Source organism: Falco punctatus (assembly GCF_963210335.1).
Source record: "Falco punctatus genome assembly, chromosome: 4".
NCBI classification, from domain to species: Eukaryota; Metazoa; Chordata; class Aves; order Falconiformes; family Falconidae; genus Falco; species Falco punctatus.
The window spans coordinates 98674551-98693951 of NC_137583.1; the positions used below are offsets into that span (position 1 = coordinate 98674551).

Below are 19401 nucleotides of genomic sequence, written 5' to 3' on the forward strand. Positions count from 1 at the left end.
GGAACCAGAGTGCCTGCAAAGATCAAGCCTCGCTGTTGGGCTGGGTGTAACGGTGAAGCGTGCTTCATCTCAGAGATGGGTGTCTAGATGAGAGAGCTGACAGACAGCAGCTGAGCCAACAAGAGTTGGCACTATTTTAAAGTTGGGTTTGGCACCTAATGAAAGGACTACAAAAAAGTCTGCTTGTAGAAAATAGTCTGGAATGGAAAAATCCTGAGCTGATTCTCTTTAAAGAATCAAAGAGACAAATGGGAGTCTCTTACAACGGCACATACAGAGAAATAAGGAGAACTTCTAGAAATATAAGTCTGCTGGACTGAAAAGCTCAGTCACTGAAATGCAAAACACTTTGTATTTCCATACATCCAAGAAAAAAAAGAAGTCCTCTTTGGAGCTTTCACCTGAAGCCAGTGGAGAAGCATGTGGGAAAGGGAAGGAAGACAGAGCATTTGGCCTGCTAAAAGCAAGGATGGGGCTTAGACGCTAGGTATCATAGAAACGTTGAATTATAGAATGGTCTGGGTTGGAAGGGACCTTAAGGATCATTTAGTTCCAACCCCTGTGCCATGGGCAGAGACACCTTCCACTAAAAGCCCCATCCAGCCTGGCCTTGAACATTTCCAGGGAAGGGGCACCCACAGCTTCGCTGGGCAACCTGTTCCAGTATCTCACCACCCTCACAATAAAGAATTTCTTCCTAATATCTAATCTAAATCTATCCTTTTTTAGTTTGAAAAGATTAAGAAAAATCTAGAAGCCATCCAAAATCTAAGTTGAGATGGTTTTGCCCATTTCCATCCAGGACAATCACGTTGGAGAGGCAAAGGTAGCATATGTGACCACCATCGTAGGGGGTTGTGCAGCACTGCATGGAAGAAGAGCAAACACAGTTACTTAAGAAAGAGAGGAAAAGAGCTTTGAGAACAACCTTGAGATTTAACAGCCCAGCCTCACCAGCATGCAAATGTTCAGAACAAAGCTGGGAATAAAAAGAGTCATTAAAGAGATAAAAGGGGACAACATTTAGCATATATTTACCCAATGCCAGTTATGTCAGACTAGACTTTCGTCTGATTACTTTGATGAAAAACTGGTTTTCTAGACAAAGGAAAATGTGGTAAATTATATCTATTAGAACTTTGTTAAACTACTGTGGAGGATTATTACATAAACTGAGAATTAATACAGGAAATTTCAAGTGCTTAAAGTGACTGCAACCAGCTGGGCTGAAGAAAATTTTCATCAGGCCAGAGGAAGATTATAAACAGAATTCATTACAGATCAATCTTTTCAAATTTTCTGTTCATATTCGTTAGCGTTTTCATTAATTACATTGTGTCATCAGCACACTTCCTACTAAGATTTCAAAGTGGGAACTCACTGTCAGCAAAGAGGGCAATATGAAAATTGTCTAAGAAAAACTAGACAACCCTGAAGAGAGGAACAATGGAAATGTAATTATAGTCAGTGCCAGATCGTACACGTACAAGCTATAGTGAATCAGATATTTCTCAGCTGGATCCTAGGAAGAGCGAGGAAGAGGGAGCCGTTTTATGATTGCCAGCTAAGAGCTTAGCTCGCTCTAGCTGTGAGACAGGACCGAGGGGGAACACAGGTCCCTCTGTAAAGAGATGGGCAATAAACAAGGGGTCAGAAGCACCGAGCTGCCTTTAGTAGAAGAACACAGGAGTATAACCTGGCCAGGAATAAATCCAGCTTGGGAGCTAGAATGCTCAGGTTTTGAAGCAGCATCCAAACTAAATAAGAGAGGCCCAATAATTTGAACTATCACATTTTCAAATTTACAGCCTTTATATGATCTATAAATATTCTATAAATCAGCAACAGCGAGGGCTGCAACGCACAGTTCATCAGAGATAAAGTATACTGCAGACCCCTCCAGCCTCCGGTTCCCCCTTGCCTCCGAGTTGTTGAAGTTTTCCTCTACATGTACTGTACCTTTGCACATATAAACCAAACTGCCTGAAAAATACTAATACTCTAAATTAGGTCTGGATTCATTGATAGTGGGAATTATTCAATGTGGTGGCGCACAGCAGTAGAGGCTTAGACCTGCAGTTGCATAAAGCCCTGCTTGACATGCCAACTCAGACTGTAAGCAGTTGTCCCCACATCTCTAGGTCAGGGGATGAAAGGGAAGACATAGGAAGGGCTGTACTGTGCGGGACCAAAGGTGACCCAGCTCCGAAGGGTGTTTTCTCCAACTAGTGCCCAAGACAGAGTGCAAGAACAGGGCAAGTCCGTAGAAATGCTTCACTGCACGCTCTCCCAGGGAGCAGGAGCTGAGGCACTCTATAAAAGCGATAAGAGATGAAAGATTATCACTTTATAGAAGGTGATAATATCCTACCCTCACTGGAGTCACTGCCTTGTCTATCAAGTAAGCTGAAAAATGCCACTGAGCACAGTCTATGTATTAGAGAAGAGCAAATTTAGTTTGGACTTAGAGTCAGAGGACACCACACTCTGACTTCCCACATAATTTATTTCTCCTGTCCCAAAAGCTTTTTCTCACAGATGCTGCTAGTAGAAATTAGGGAAACTCCTACCCTTAAACTGTGCTACTGCATGGCATATAATCACTAAACCTCCTCTGTATTATTTCTGCAAATAAAAATATAAGTGAAAACAAGCTGACCTTCTTGATAAGATACTGTCAGCTTTGCCTGAACCCTGATTTTGCTATACATGTAAAGGCATGTCAGGGTTCAGACAGTCCTAAATATATGGCTGTATTGGGTTTGTGTGGCCAGGTTTTGGTAGCAGGGGGCTGCAGGGTGGCTTCTGCGAGAAGCTGCCAGAAGCGTCCCCTACGTCCAATAGAGCCAACACCACCTGGCTCCAAGATGGACTCACCACTACCCTTATCTCAGCCTGTCCTTATTTCGACCCACGAGCCTTTCATTGTGCTTTCTCTGCCCTGTCCAGTTGAGTATGGCAGCGGCAGAGTGGCTTTGGTGGGCACCTGGCATCCAGCCAGGGTCAGCCCAACGCAGAAACAAATTCATGTCATCATGCATTAAGACTCCATGCAGATATGAAGTAATTGGCCCTCAGCAGCACCGAGCTCTTTTCAGTTTCCCACTGTAAGACTGCAGTGGAGCAAATTACTGAAGACTATTCTGAAAATGGGTAATTCCATTTCTGTACTGATAAATGCAGCAATATGCAAATCTGAAGCAAAATCAAGAAAAATGTTATTATTCTACCAGGTATTGATATAGTTTGTTGGTGCTGTTCTATAATAAAGGGAAATATTCAAACCCCTGACTTCCTAAGCCAACACATCTCTGATTTTCTTGACTGTCCTGCCCAGTTCTCTTATTATCTTAGCTCCATTCCCTGCAGAAATTTACATAGGAATTTCTCTAATTTACAGCAGTGTACTGTGGCAAGCTTGGTAGCGACTTCTCTCAGTAGCAGGGATAGTAATCATCTTGATCTAGAGGCTTTAACAGAGCTTTCCTGTGTGTGGGCACTGGGAATGCAGCATGCAAGAGGAAAAATCAAAGCCCCCAGAAGGAAGCCTGCTCCAGCCACTGGCTTTTTGCCAAGCACCAAGACAAGGGAGAGGGGAGATCTTCGGTAAAATAAAGTATAAGAGAAACTGCAAAAATGTTTTAGAGCCAGCCAGGCCCATATTCATCATCTACACAGTAAACAGGCTCAATAACAGGAATTCCTATGAATTTCAAGTAGGCGCAAAGGTTCAGCAGCGAATGACTGGAGTAACAGAGTTCATCCATCAAAGCCTCAATTACTCCCAGTTATCCAGGAGGGGGTATGGTTTAAGTACAGACTATTGCTTGCTTCTCGTCAGCTTTACACCTTTTGTGTCAGAGGGTTTGTTTTTCCAGCAAATTTGACAGCTTCTGTAACAGCAAAAAAGGTACTCTCCAAAGAGTGTGGATGGAGGGACATGCCAGCAAGCCTCTGCCATGGCCCAGGCTGAGGTCAGCACACTAGAAATCCCCTGGGAAGGCTCCCAGGAAGCTGGAAACAAGCACGTGTCTGTAAGTAACCGAAAAAGGAAAGCTATTCTTGCTGGGAAAGTGGAGAAAGAAATCAGAAAAGGAATATTCTTTGCTCTGTCTTTCAAAACGGGTGAGGGAGGAACTTTTAAACCTTTCCATCCTGCCTCTTTCCCCTTTGGCGCACAGGCAGACATCTGTGCCCGTGCTGCTGAGGGATGCCCATGCCCTGGAGGGGGATGTGCAAGGAAACAGCTTGGTACACAGAGATCCCAGTCAGCTGTTAGACAGGATCAGACCAAGTCTTGGGATCTGCTATGATGTTTTTAATGTGTTTTTTGACTTTGTCCTTCCTTCCAGAAAAAGGACCCAAGATCTCCTGGCTCCAGGAGGTTCTGGGTCCAGGCAGGCATAGGGAACTGGAGGAAGATGCAGATCTGCACTGGTGGAGTGCCAGCTTCTTCCAGACCAGTGATGCTGTCTTTCTTATAGTAACGATTATCATGACTCATGGTTTGCATGGCTAGTGCATCCTAATCACAAATGCCTGTTTATTTTCATAGACTCATAATATCAGAGAATGCTTTGGGTTGGAAGCAACCCTAAAGATCACCTAGTTCCAGCCCTGCTGCCACTAACCACTAGATCAGGTTACTCAAAGCCTCATCCAACCTGGCCTTGAACACTGCCAGGGATGGGGCATCCACAGCTTCTCTGGGCAACCTGTTCCAGTGTCTCACCACCCTCACAGTAAACAATTTCTTCCTCATATCTAATCTAAATCTATCCTCTTTTAGTTTAAAGCCACTACCCCTTGTCCATTTTGTGTGTGCATTACACTGAATTACATCTTAGATGGAGTTACACCTTTTTATTCTCCTAAAAAATATAAGGAAAAAAAAATCAACAAGGTTTCTACACATTTGAGACTCCTTAACATTCACTTTCTGGGAACTTAAGCAGTCTTTGAAACACAGCCCAAGTCACTAAAATCAACAGGAAATGTTTCAGCTGGCAGCACTGTTAGACAACGGGAAACAATGAATGCAGACTCCTGAGTATGAAGCCAGACATTGGAGGGGGCACTGGAGGACCCCTGCTGCTACCAGAAGGAAACTGGGGACAGGATATAACATCTTCATTGAGTGGGGCTGGAAGAACAAATCAATGGATATACCCAAATTCTTTCTGAAATAATCCTGTGAATAAGTGCAGTAAGCAAAATACCCAAAAACAAAAACCAAAAAAACCCAAAACAACCAAACAACCAAAAAACCAGCCCCTCAGAAAAGGGCTCATGCTTCTATTGACTCATCTGGAAAAAGCAGATTCCTTGACTAGTTTTATTAACCTCTAATAAGACAGATCATTTAAAGTCGTTGCTGACTTTATAAGGCTTTTAAAGATTCTTCTGACAGTTTTATGCCAACTCAGGTCTTTGCTGGCTCATGCGATGTGAAGGTTTGTCTCACACAGTTTGACCAGCCTTCAGCAGGTTGTGCACCAGATCAGGACCCAGCTTTCTTTGAGTCATGAGTGCATCAACACCCTATGTTACCTAAAACTATGACTAACTAGCCTGCTTGAAGTTAAACTCCAATTTACAAGCTTTGCCAGTTCATGAACCTAATGAATACCCCCTTAACACTGTGCAAGACTGGAGTATTTTGATGCTATACTCAATACCACTATTACCTGCTCAGTCCAAAGCTTTTACCTTGATTTACAGTTTTTTTCTGACCTTAACACTTTGCAGATAACAAACTTCAAATGTACAAAACTGGCTGAGCTTCACACATTTAAGAAGTTGGAAACAAACTCCTGATCTATTCACTAGCAGCATCCTACAATTGTAGATGCCAAACAAATGGTCAGACCAAACTGTACTACATTTGTAAGGGCAAAACGGGGACTGGCATGCACCAAGACATTGGGCAATGGCTCATACCAGGTGGTTGCATGCCCAAGCCATATTTTGGGAAAACAACCAATTGGAAAATGTGTGATGATTCTATTTGCTGCCATTTTTAGTGGTCTCCTTATCTTAACACCTACATCTGCACTGGTACAGTGATCACATTGTGTCTACTGGCTCTAATGGGATGGCAGGCCTTGCCACCTGCCTTCCTCAAACTCCCTGTGGATAAAATAATATATAATCAAGAAAATCTGTTCTCCCTTGGGAAAAAAAAAGTTATTTTGAGAACGTTAATGGCCCCTGTATGAGATATTGCAGTCCAACAAAACTTAAAAAACCCCGGTGTAAACAATTTGGTTACAATGGAAGGGAGAGAAACCAAGTTCTCTTCCAAGTATTTTTCTTGTTTATTCTCAGGTTGTTGATATATTTTGTAAACTGCAGAGATTAAAAAGATCCCTGGGGCTCGCAGGTGTGAAAGATCAGCACTACTGAAGGTAACTGAGGGAGGGAATGTTCACAAAGTATATCCTGTCATTAAATCGTTTTGCTGAATACATCAAATTGCTTAACACAAATATTTACATATAAATTAATTCATCCATCTATTCTTGTTGCTAGCACAGATACAGAAAACACATGCAGAAATTCAAGGGATCCCTTTAAGGCTTCCCCCCAAACAAGAATCAAAAAGGAAATTCATTATGAGAAAAAGCTAACTCAAAACCTGGGATGTAACTGAGCAGTTACATCAGCAGCTTGAGTTTGTAAACAAGTGAGCCCAGCAGTCTGAAGCAGCATGAATCACCTCTGTTCATCTCAGTGGGGTGTTAGCTTCGTTCCCAGCAATGAGCCTCTAATGCATTAACACTGTGAATTATTTCTCTACTGTCCAAAGCATGGAACGGGTGGAAGAAAAAAAGACAAATGCACAACATACTTGAAGCAGTACCCTATGTTGGCACCACGTTGGCTGAGCAATGCTAGCTCCCATGTGGTCCCCAGGACATGAGGGAGTCATGCCCATGGCTCCAGGGATCTGTGCCAGGGAAGAGCCTGGCTCACTGGTTCCCAGAGATTCCTCCATAGGGAGGGATTTGAAATTGTAGGTAGTTACCATGACCACCTGGGTCAAACTCAGCAGCCCCTATGCTCCTCTCATCTTTACTGATGCCATTGATCTTGACCAGTGCTGGTAGCCCTGCTGGTATTTTGGTTACCATTTCTAGGAGGATGGGCTTTGCTCCCCTGAAATAAAGGCAAGGGTTACAGGATTAGGCCTTCAGCGTGGCAGGATAAAGATGCCATCTATTTAAATTAAGGTATGGCATTAATATATCACCTTGCAGGGCCCAAGACAAGCAGGGAACAGAGCACAGCATCCACAGAGATTTTGTTTTCTTGCAGAATCCATCATATCCCCTCTCACAAAACTCCCATGACAAAAAGGTCCAAACTCCAAAGACACAGTAGAGGTTTCAGGTAATTAAAGATTTTGCTATTCAAGTAGAAAGAGTAGTTCCCATGGCAACGAGCCCATCACTCCCTACCTATGGTATTGCTTGTTCTCCAAACACAAGCGCTTTATTTAAAGAAATATGTATGTCCATATAGCTGCGCTCTCAGGGACTGATTTCCTTTCATTTCACCCTCACATAAGTGACGACCTGCTCTGTGTCTGACTGCTTTAAAACACACTGAAGGCTTTCCCCACCTCCCGCAGTATCCAAGGGGACAGCAATGGTTGCAGTGCAGGGGGCACCCACATGCCTGCCCCAAGGGGTGGCTGTGCTGGGGCCGACGCTGCCCTGAAACACTTCCAGATGAAGCGTGCAAGGGAGCATCCCATGGTGCTGCTGCTGGCTGGGTCCCCAGTGAAACCCCACTCCTTTTGCATCAATACTATACAAGGATGGAGATGCCCCCCAATTTTTCTTAATTGTGCCATGTTAAACCTGGCATTGGTGGGAAATAATTTCACCTTCAGCATTCACAGTATTGGGTTTTTTTCTGTCTAACACTAATTAGGGCAAATAGCCCTCAAACATAACCAAATAAATCAGTAAATAAATAAATATATTAAAAGAGATGACATATCACTACAGAACATGATAGCAACTCTGAGGAGAAAAAGTCAACCACTTTAGATATTTTCATCACTTAGATACCATGCCAGCAGGACAGGCTGGCTCCTTAGGAGGTGTAAATCAGCACGGCTCCCCACTGTTCTAATAGCAGGCCACTTGCGTGGGCTAAAGAGCAGGCTCCATGCCTTGGGAAGAGAAACACCGCTCAGAAAAACGGGGAGACAGCGGGTTGTCTCAGGGTGTCTGGCAGGGCAGCAGGCAGGGAAACCAGGGGCACAGCACAACCCCTGTCACAGGCTGGCCCCTGGCTCGCAACACGGCTTTATCTCCACGGAGGGACCCTCTCCATACGGGAGAAGGGAGGGAAGGGCTGTGGCATCGCTGGCTAGCAGCATCCCTGGGCTGCAGCCCCGCGCGGCTGCTGGGGAAAGGACTCATGCTCAGACAAGAAATGTTAGAAGCAGCAGCAATGCTGGTTTGACTCACAAGTTAAAAGCAAGATCTAGTCCAGATCCAAGACTTTCCTTCTAGAAATCAGCCACTGAAAGTAAGAAAGTGAGGTCGGTGTGGCAGAGCTGAGAAAAGGTGCAGCTGGGTTGCAGAGGCAGCTCGCTTTGCTTCTGGCTACACACAGGAGGAAAGCACACATACAGACATGGAAACTTTCCCTCATGAGCAGGACCCTTCAGATTACTTCTGTCCCCTGGTAAAATTTTATGAGGCATTAGCTGCCCCTAAGCCCTTTTCTCATGTGGCTCCAGACCCCTTAAACACAGCCTGGTGCGTCCCGGCTGGGGCTGCCCGCGTGAGCAGGACGCAGGATCCACTTGTATTTCCAGGTTGTGGTACCCAAGGGATGTGCAAACCAGACGCTTGGGTGGCTCTGGAGATCAGAGAGAAGCATGATACGCACAGCCCTGACTGTCCATCTGTACTACCGGCAGCAGGGCAGTACTGCAAGAGATGCTGGGAGCCTGGCAGGGTTCCTCAAACCAGGCACGGGGGAAGGAGGTGAAGGTACATTTTTTGGAAGGTGATAGAGGAAATCACGGAGATAATTACAGAGAGGGAGATCAGACAAGCTTTGTCTTAGAGGAAGTAAAGGTGTTAAAGCTGAAAAGCAGTGGCTAGGCTGAGGGGAGGAATAAATATTAGAAGAAACAGCAGGAGGAAACAGATCAATTGGAATAGCTGGAAGAGAAAAGATGTGAGGACATCAGAGACATTACAGCACAGAGCCTGGAGAGATGCAACAAAGATTGAGTAGACGATAATGAATTTAAAAGAAATTAAAAAATAGAAGTATTGGAGAGATGCCAGATGTGGGAAAGGAAGATGTGAAGAGTCAAGTCTGGTTACAGGGCTGGGAGGCGAGGGGTAGACAGCTCAGTGCAGGACTGGAGGGTAAGGACAGTAAGGCAGAGCTCGCAGGCACCTGGAGGGAGGGAGCTATGGCAGGAGCAGGCTGCTTTGCTGGGTCCGAAGTGTTGGCAGTGCACATGGTAAGGGCTCTCTGTCAGCCTGAGCTCGTGCTGTCCCACACTGCAGGGAGAGGAGGGGTTCCAGTGGGGTGTCGGTGAAGCTGGGGTGGTGTAGCTTTAGGGACAGTGTGCCCCAAAACAAACCCAATCCCAATAACTCATCCAGAGGTTACTACACAGGTTTGCATCAGTTACTGTGGAAGTGCATTTTGTTGAGGAGCTGGGTGGATGGCAAGCCTGTTTGTATGTACAGAGAGGTGAGGCAGAAAACAACATATGCAGAAAAAAGGGAAGAGAAGCATGTGAAAGCTTCACCCTACTTGCTTAACATGCATTTGCCAAGACATCACGGATCAGGTGAAAGCTGGAGGGACCGGTTTTTAACAAGTATCATGTTTTCTGAGTACATTCAAAACTGAACCTAGATGCTCTCAAGTAAGAGTTTTCTTCAGCTCACTTCCTGCTCATTTTTAGCTTTCAGGATGGAAAACCAATATTTGGGTATATCTTCCTGCCTCCAGAATTTTACCTGGGTGAACCTGGTTTCTGAAAAATCCTTTCTTCAGCTTATTTTTGTTATTGTGTCAGTTTGTCCTTGACTGCTTTTAAAAACAAGAAAGAGATAATTAAAAAAAAAAAAATAAAGAAAGTTCGACTTGCCAAAAATTTTAATCTACAGGAGTTTTCTGGCTTCTTTGCTTTCCCGTACTAGTGCCCAGGTCTGTGCATTCCCACTCAATACAAGGGAACACCTATTTCACAGAGATATAATATTTTAATACAGATTAAGAGCTGACTAAAGACCTCAAACACTATATACGGAGATTCACTATGGATGTTAAAGAAAACACCAGCACTAGCACCACAAGCCTGCATACCTGTCTTCCTGGCTCTCAGAAAAGGTCACTGCCGTGGTGTAGGACCTCGCTCATCACAGTACAAGAGCATTAGCAAGTGGGAAGCAAACCAAGGGGTGACAGAGGGTAGGACCTGTAGCTTCTTAGTCAGCTTCACTAATTCAGCAAACGAAGACAAAACTGGTTTGCCACTGTTAACCTGCATTTCAGTCAGCTCACACAGCTGAACACACAGTCCTTCTAGGGCATGATAGAATTATTAAAAATAAGACATGAAAGTCACTTGATGTATCGTGTGCTGCTTATCTGATACTGATGATTACTAGCAAAACTGCTTATTTGTTCCCAAGGCATAGAAACTTCAGGTTTTTGCTGTTTTGCTTCCTTTCATCTTTCCAATTTTTCACTTATTTCCATGGTATTGAAGGCTCTGTGTCATGTCTAAGGATCAGCCTACAGAGAGGCATTGAAAAGGGATGAGAAAATTATTTTCTTGTTCTTTCTTATAGCAGGATGCTTCTATAGGAACAAACAAATTTTTTCAGTATTAATTTTAGGATCTGAACAACTAATATTTTTTTTTTTAAAAAAAAAAGGGCTAATAATTGGGAATCTGAAAGAAATTCTCTGGAAATAACTGTGGGAATCAAGGTGCTCCATATGGAAAGGCTACCTTACTATCCCCATCACAGCACAGTCATCTGTTGGCTACTGTCATAGAAACAGAGCTGTGCAAGACAGATATCCATTTACAAGAGTGTTGTCATTGATTTGATGCAGCCAATGTATGAACAACAGAAGCCTTCTCCCTGCAAATATGATTGCTGCACTGTTTACAGGAGAAAAAGCTGTGGCATTAATTTTTTTTTGCTTCATTGCTGAACAAGGCTGGGATGCAAAAAACCAATGCCCTTGGCATCTCATACAAGGCCACATAAACAACAGTAACCCTCTTCTTGAAGTTCATTGCCTTATTCGTGCCTTTATAGTGCAGAATTGAGAAAGACACTTTTACATAAAAAAAAATAATCCATGTTTCATGATCACATCCATTAGGACAGAAAGGAGGAGGAAAAAAATAATATGTAGACTTTCCTTCTATTTAAGGATGGAAGGTGGGGATGGATGGCTCTTTTCCTGTCAACGTTTTATCATTCTATGAATTAGTCATGATGGTCCAATTATCTTCAAATATGTAAAGCACAACCTTTTAAGTAGACTAATTTGCAAGCTTGCTTCATGGCCCTCTGCACCAATTTACCACTTAGTCCTAGATTAAAGGACTGAGTTTGCCTTGGTGAGGTGGCACTGAGGACATGACAGCAAAGGGGTGTGAAAGCAGCATTTGCCGCTGTCCTCTTGCAAGAGCAGGGTGCTCTTTCTCTGTGTCACGGGGGTAGCCGTAGCACAGGCTCAAAAAGAAAATTATTATCTCCTCTATTAAGTCAGAGAATAACAAAGAAGGATGAGAGAGCATGTGAGGACAGCAGGGGGTTAAAATTTTAATGTTTTCATCTCCTTCAAAGCTGCTCTGGGTTTAACCCGTTGTTTAACAGCAGAATTTGGCCCAAAGCATCGTTGTTCTGTGGGGATGTTACAAGATTCATACAGTGGGTAGTTTGGCCACTTAGCAGTACCCTCTTAAACGAGGTTGCAATTAGCAGACCCACAGAGATTATGTTAAAAAGCAAACCCACAACTCCATGCCCAGATGCTTGCAAGGACCAGGGAGCCACGCAGTGCACTCATGTGATACCTTCCCCAGGCTGCTTCACTGCCTCAAAGGCACCTACCTTGGGCTGCCAGCACCATGGGTAACACTCTTGCTCCTCCACACTGCTCTTTGTGCAGGGGAAGAGTCTCACTCTTTGCCATCACAGAGCACCCGGCTCAGAGGGGCCAGTAAAGCTGTGAGGAAAGGTGGGAAATGATGCTTTATTAAAAGACAGCAAAGGCAGGTCTGGGGCAGGTGAGAAGGAACACCCTATGTCAAAATAAGCTGCAAACATTTCAATTATGCACCAGCGAAGGAACTGTGAAACAGGACGTTTACTGCCTTCACCCTCATTTTGAAGAATTTTTATTAATTGGCAAAAGTTCAGAAAATAATAATTTGTAATCTAGCAAATCTACCTTATAGGTTTAGACAGATGCAGTTCAATCTACAAACTGTATTCAGAATGTTATCTAGACCCGATTTGGTAATCTAGGCCTAGAAGGGAAAACACATACATATTTACAGATGAACCAAATCTATCAGGTAAAGGTTTAAAAAAAAAAAAAATCAGTGACAGCCAGATTAATCAAGCCAAATTCAGGCTAAACAGAAGGAGGAAGTTTCTTTCTACATTGATCAACAGAACAAGGCGGCTCACAATGTGCTGGATCTTAACTATGCAAAGTCCTTAGCTTTGCAGAAGAGAAATTAATACTTGAGTTCAGTCAAAAAATTAGTCCTTAATTAGTAAGTAAAATGAAATTACATGACCCGTGTGACAGAGAAAGTCAGATTCAAGGATCATAATGATTTGTCCAACATTTAATTGGACTGATCTCTGCCTGTCTGGAGGTCACTATTAGGACCTCTACCAGGAGAAGTTCTTCAGGGATGGGAGGTGCTCAGCCTCTGGCTGCATGGGAAGCTCTCTGTGAATAAGTCCAATAGGATTTTTGCTCGTTTAGCATCTCCCCATTCGTAAGTATTAGTTTACAGCATTCCAACCATGAAAAACCTGTTGTCCCTTAATGACCTGGGAACTGCACAGAATCGGGATTTCTGTTATTCTCATAGAGACTATTTCTAAAAATTACCCTATGCTACCCTTATGCAGGTTTCTACAAAAATATTCAGCTTTTTTCATAGTCCATAGATAAGTCTTCTTTCTGGAGTATGTAACTAGACACTTAGGTATTAACCATTTCTAAGAGAAACAATGTGAAACTGAAGCCAGGTGTCTTGCTAGTGAATGCCCCAAGAAATAAACTTTTAACCATTAAACAGGGAAAAAAAAATAATTTCTGACACTTGCTCTGGAACCGGAGGTCAAATTACAAGAAGCAACACTCACAGTCCAAGACTGAAGAGTGGTTTCTGACATGAACCACAAAAGGAAGAGAACAGTGGGGATGGACACATCTCTCTGGGCTCCATGGTCCCCACACAGTGTGCAGGATATTATATTGCATTTCATAATTAAGAAACAGATTGCCATAAAGGTACAGCCCAAGACAAATGAACAGATGCTTCCTCTGCTTTTTCTGAGTCTCCTGGGGCAGGCAACTTTGGATTTAGCTGCTGAAAAAGCAGTTAACCATAATCTGATGCCAGATGTTTAAGAATTGAGTGGGATTCCCAGGAAAGGGTTCCCATGGAGGAGGATCAGCACGCAGCTTCAGGAATGACGTGCCAGCGCCAGCAGGGTAGCAGTCTCCTCCCAGGACACAGAAATTGAAAGCAGTGGGGCAAAAAGGTAGAGGCTTCTGGACTGCTAACTGCAGTCAAGAACACGGATTAAAAAAATTAAAAAAAAACACAAACAAAAAGCCAGCCCACTATAGGTAAAAGCATTGTTTCCTTCACACTATAAAACAGCGCAGAGTACTGGTAAGAGGGACAAAACCAATCCTATGTAATTGTAAGTCGGGAGACCAGCCAAAAATGTGCTTTGTGTTTTCAGAATTTGTTTAAATCCATGAGTCTTCTCATAATTCAAATCCATGGGGATTTTACCTTCCCAGGAAGCTAATTAAACTACACAGCATGATTACTTAGCTAACAAGGAGCTTACATCCTTTATGGGTGTACAAAAAAACCCACAAAAGCTAGGCTATCACAAGCAAGTGCTGTACGTACAGTGCTGACGTGACCAGTACACACTGCTGTGTAATATCAAACACACCAGTGCTTCTCAAATGTATTTCTAGGATTTCATAGTTTTTTTCTGTTTGTTTGTTTTTTTTTTTTAATTTTCAGTTTCCATCCATTTCCACCTGATGCAGATGTTACTTCCCACTCAGATGGCCAGTTGCGGGCACAGCTGACACCACTCCATACACAGGGACATTGCCACTCCATGAGTATTTATACAATAGCCAAGAGAATGACTCTGGATTCACTTTAATACAGGCAGAACCCGAGGAGGCAGGTCTGTAGGCACCTGAGTTTGGGAGGGGAAAAAAAGCAGAGGGAGTAACTTCCATGCTGCCCCCTTTCCCCTGGGAAGAGCCCCCAGTCCTGTGCTGGCAGCATCGTGTGCGCAACCCCCTGAGCTGTGAGAGCTCCCTGCAGGCAATCGCTCTCCGACATCAGGAGCTAACACTTAATTCACTCTATTGTTTTTTTCGATGATATTTGTCCCCACACATGATGAGCCTCATGTCTCAAAATCTGCACCGCTTGCTTTCGCTGTGCATGATCTTGGATGTTGAATCACAAGCAGCCTGTAGCTTAGCCTTGAGCTCTGCATCTAGACAAAAGCCAGGATGCAGTTAGTGCTCAGGAAATCTGCACACTGCAGAAAAGCAGCCTTCAATCCTTCTCCTGCACCCCTGCAGGTACGGGGCAGGTCCTGCCCTAGTGCAGCTCAGTTTCAGCTGCTGCTGGTGGTGGAAATATGCCTCTGTCCGGGGTTTGCAGACCAGTTTAGATCAGACCATACCGTCTGTATGGCTGGGATAAGAAGGGTGAGGTGGAATTTTAAAGAAATCTAGTCTTCTAAAGGTGTAGTGATGGACTAAGATGCATGCTACAGGAAAACAGTTGGTGGCTGAAAGAAGTCTCGACTTCAGTTAGTTTCGTTTTTCAGGAAATCTCGCCTCTCATTTTGACTAGTTTTTCTAGCTTAGATCAGTGGTCCTGACCATTAACCATGATGCTAATTTTCATGTCTTAGCTACTGTGAGATTATTGTCACCTTCCCTGCAGGTCCCAAACCATCTACTCCTTGCCCAGCACGTCAAAAATAACAACCCCATCCTGCTTTTTGCATCAAAAGCAGCTGCCCAGGCTGAGCTCATCTCGCCGCTGACAGCAGCCCTCCTTCCTTGCGAGCAGGAATGTCTCCCAGCAAAACCTGGAAAATGCCAGCTGGGTTTTTCAAGCGTGCAGGACACATTAGAAGATGACTTGAAACTCTTTGGGGCAGAGACTTTCTGTTCTGCTCCTGGAACAAACACACTTCCAGCCAGCCTGGTTTCTCAGTATCATAATGATAGAAAAGTATTGATAATACTAGTACTACTACAAAGTGTAAAAAGTCTGTGCATTAAGGTCCATACCTCACCATGCCATTTGCACCTTTTTTTTAAAGCAGCATGCACAGATATGACCATGGGTACTTTTATGCAATATGTTATATTTCAGTGGCCTAATGTGGAAGAACCTACAGACAACAGAAAATAACTTGTGCATCTTTTCACCTCATAAATTCTTTTCAAACATTTGGGGAGGAAAAGAAAGAAAACCAGTTCATAGCAGGAGTCTTTCCAATAATTTCCTCTTTTCTCTCTCTAACCTGAAAATGCCACGTGGAAGCTTTTCCTGAGAAAGAGACGTGCCTGCACTAGATGCACTCAACTGTGATCAGAGGTTCCGTTTCTCTCTACTGAGAATAAGGAGGCGCCTCACAGGGCATGCTAGACAGCATGTATTTTGAAATATGGGATACTGTAATTATTTCTATTCCATTTTAAGAGTAAAACGTCAATAGTCAAGCAGCAGATACTCACTCCACGGTAAACTGGAGGAAAAGCCAGAGAGCTTGTTTAAAATTCAACCCATCAGCTAGAAAAAATGCAGCCAGAGAGAAAAGGCTGTACGTTTCTGCTAACTGTCTTAAAAGAAGACAGAAGCCAGGCACAGGCCACATCAGAGGTGACAGCAATGATCCGCAGTGCATCCTGCCCAGCCAGCTTGCAGAAACCCACACCCTGGGTGCTGGGGCCAAGGCAGCCCACGCCACCCCGCACCCAAACACCACTAGGACAGCAAACCTGTCTTCAGCTTCCCTTCCTTCTGGGGAATAAAGTGACTTCCCTGCTTCGTACAGGGCTGGGAAGTGAATTTATCGATATCTATAAATGTGTATTGTGTCATTGGCTGTCGAGGGGAGGGCTTCGTCAACTCATTGTTCTCATGGCTTAGCATATAGCAGCATGTTTCTGCTTCAGTCTTACATGTACTGAAACTTCGGCTTGTTAGTCAATACAGAAATATGCCAGTTACCTTTGTATTAAAAGGTGATGGTTTACAAATTTTGAAAGTCAAGTATCCAGTGTCCTCAAGGCAATCTTCTTTTCATCCTGACCTGTACCTTTCACAAAGCTGACATTTAGAAAAAGATTATTTTCAAAATTTCCTTTTACAGATCATCTGGGAGAGTTGCCTGATTTCACACAGGATTTTTATTGTGCTTTCCACTTCTGCTACTGGTTTTTACTCTCGCAATTTTTGTTTGTGAAATCACTCTGCTAAAACCATGCACAAACAAAAATATGAAAAAGAAGGTGTTTTTTAATGTTCTTTGAAATAGATGTCTGTCTTTCCCTGTGTTCCTCAAAACTGCAAGAAGTGGTAATAAAAATGGATCCAGCTGAGTCAGGCTAGTGAGGAACTCAAGGGAGTGAAGAACAGCCTGAACTCCATCCTGGAAGCTGCTGGTGGTGATAAACCCAGCAGTGAAGTTTGCTGTGTGAAGAAGAGGATGGACTTTATCAGTAGGGACCTGGGAGGGCCCCTCTGACAGGCAGACAGAGATGCTTTTAAAAGATGTAAATCTGTCCAAGCAACTTTGGAGGGGCCTGAAGTTTTGAACATAAGCATCCTCCTTTTAGCTGGTAAATATCGCAGTTTATCTTCCGTTTATCTTGTCTGAAAACTTACTCTCCTGTAAATGATATCCTGATTCTCCTTTAAAAATGCCTTGGCAGTTTGATTTTTATAGATTGATAACTACACAAATCTACTGCTGTAATCATTCCGTCTCCTCTGCATTTATAGCCTTGCATCCATTAGGTCTGCATATATATATTCAAATAGGCACTTTAATCTCTGAGTTTCTTGACAGAGCAATCTAGTTTTTATAATTTATATTTTTTTATAGTAGCGACATTTCATTCCCAGTAAATTACCAATTTGTTGTTATCAGTGAGTGCAGTAATACAGCTCAACACTATATTCACTTCAAAGCAGCAAGAATCCTCCTTTTACTTGACAGTGTAATGAAACCCATGTGATGTCAAGAAGTCATATATAAATTCTTGAGGCAGCTCTGATTTGCAGCATCTGGGGAGGGCAGGGGTCAAAAGTAAAAGCCCACTGGAATGGTGCAGTGCCATCAGTGTCAAATATTAAATGATCTATGGTAAATGCTTCTCGGTTTCATACATTGTAGTTAATATCATAATAATTACAACATAATAATTTGGCTCAAGTAAGCACATAGAATTAGGTTTTGTTGTGTGATTAATGTAATGATTATTACACTTAGTCTTTGTGGAATGATTATTACATTCTGTAAAACCATAAGGAGATTTAATACTAAAATCTGGAGGCATGCTTCTCTTCGTTATTCCCTAAAATTTTAGAGGAGTGAAAGAAACAGTTACATTGAACTGAAAGTTTTTGAGGTGAGTGCAACAAGTTTAAATTTAACTGAAAGACAATTTTTTGGTTTTATTTTGTCCAAAGAAAAAAAAAAATGAGACAGGAAATTCTCATGAAAAAAACTTTGTGTTAAAAAAATATTGAATTAAAAGACTGTGGGTTTGTGGCTGGGTTTTTTTTTAACTATATCCTTCTCCCTGCCTGTTTTTTTTTTTCTATCTAAAGCTACTTGCCAAATTAATACATTAGTAATTTTGCTCTAACTACAATTCCAAAAGTGGCCTTTAGCAAAGCTGTTTTGCCTCAGTTAAATGCCACTCCTCCATCTCTGTGAACAAGCAGAAAGGTGCTGCTGGATGGGGCTATGGGGACCCAGCTTCAGGTGTGTCCTTGTCCTGATGGACCACCAAGATCTCTGGGTTTGTGCGGATGCTTTTGCCTTCAAATGCTCCACCATGCCCAGTGGTGTGCAGACGCTGCACTGACATAGGTGGTGCATCCCAGGTCTAACCTCATCTTCAGAGTCAGGTGCCTCACCACTGAGGTGAAGGGTTTCTGCATCCCAGTGTGCCCCAAAAGCTGATGCATACAACCTGGCTGACACTATTCTAAAGTGCAAAGTGCTCACAAAATCTGCTGCTACAAAAAGGTGGCCAAGAAAGCTGCCACCTCATGGGTGCTTGCTGTGGTATCCAGGAAGGGGAACAAGTGATGAAAGCAATGATTTGGGACTCGCCTCGCCTCGCCTCCTCTGGAGGAAGGTGAAACAGAATGTGACTGACTGTAAAGCCTTGTTGCAGTCTGATAGCTTGCTTGCGCTGCAACAGGACATGGCCGGGGGGCAGTGGGGCCATGTATGGGGCCATGTCCAGGAGAGCATAAGGGCAGGGACATGAAGGTCCTGGGGGGCCTGTGAGGTGGTACTGGTGGCACCTGTGGAGCTGCCAGCAGAGGCAGTGGTGCCTCGCCTCGCCTCAGGCAGTTTATAGCCATCACATGGTAACAGCTCTCAAAAGTGCAGCAATGGCTTCTTGCAGAAAGTGAGCAAGGAGCAGCTTCCTGAACTGTCTCTTAGCCTTTCTGAATGACAGCCTGGTCGACTCCGTCTGTGTCAGGAGCCACTCCCTTCTCAGGGACTCTTTCCATATATCAACAGCCTGTGCCCTTCTCAAACGCTGACGCTACCAGCAGATGCCAATCAATGCAGTTCAATCAGCCCTAGAATTATATTTGATATGGGTTTTGCTATAACAAGCAAAACATACCTTTCAGTTACCACTTCTTAGTACTTTGCAAGTCACAATTCCATTTACAGAAAAACATTACACTTATAGCTCTGTTAGCCAAAGATTCGTTTTGAGGAAAACAGAGTTTAAAAAAAAACAAAAAACAAACCACACCACCAAACCAAAACCAAACCAAATCTGACTTGTTCCAGTCTATCTGCAATGATTGCCCTAACA

The 19401-nt window shown here is 43.4% G+C and overlaps 1 protein-coding gene across 1 annotated transcript in view; it reads right to left on the reverse strand.

Annotated features, from left to right (window-relative positions):
• Nucleotides 1-18862, reverse strand: part of MYRIP (myosin VIIA and Rab interacting protein) — a 340631-nt gene extending 321769 nt beyond the window's left edge. The window contains exon 1 of the mRNA XM_080382640.1: nucleotides 4665-18862. The gene's annotated coding sequence lies outside the window, so the exon portion shown is untranslated. The remainder of the gene's footprint in view (nucleotides 1-4664) is intronic.
• Between the last annotated feature and the right edge of the window lie 539 nt (nucleotides 18863-19401).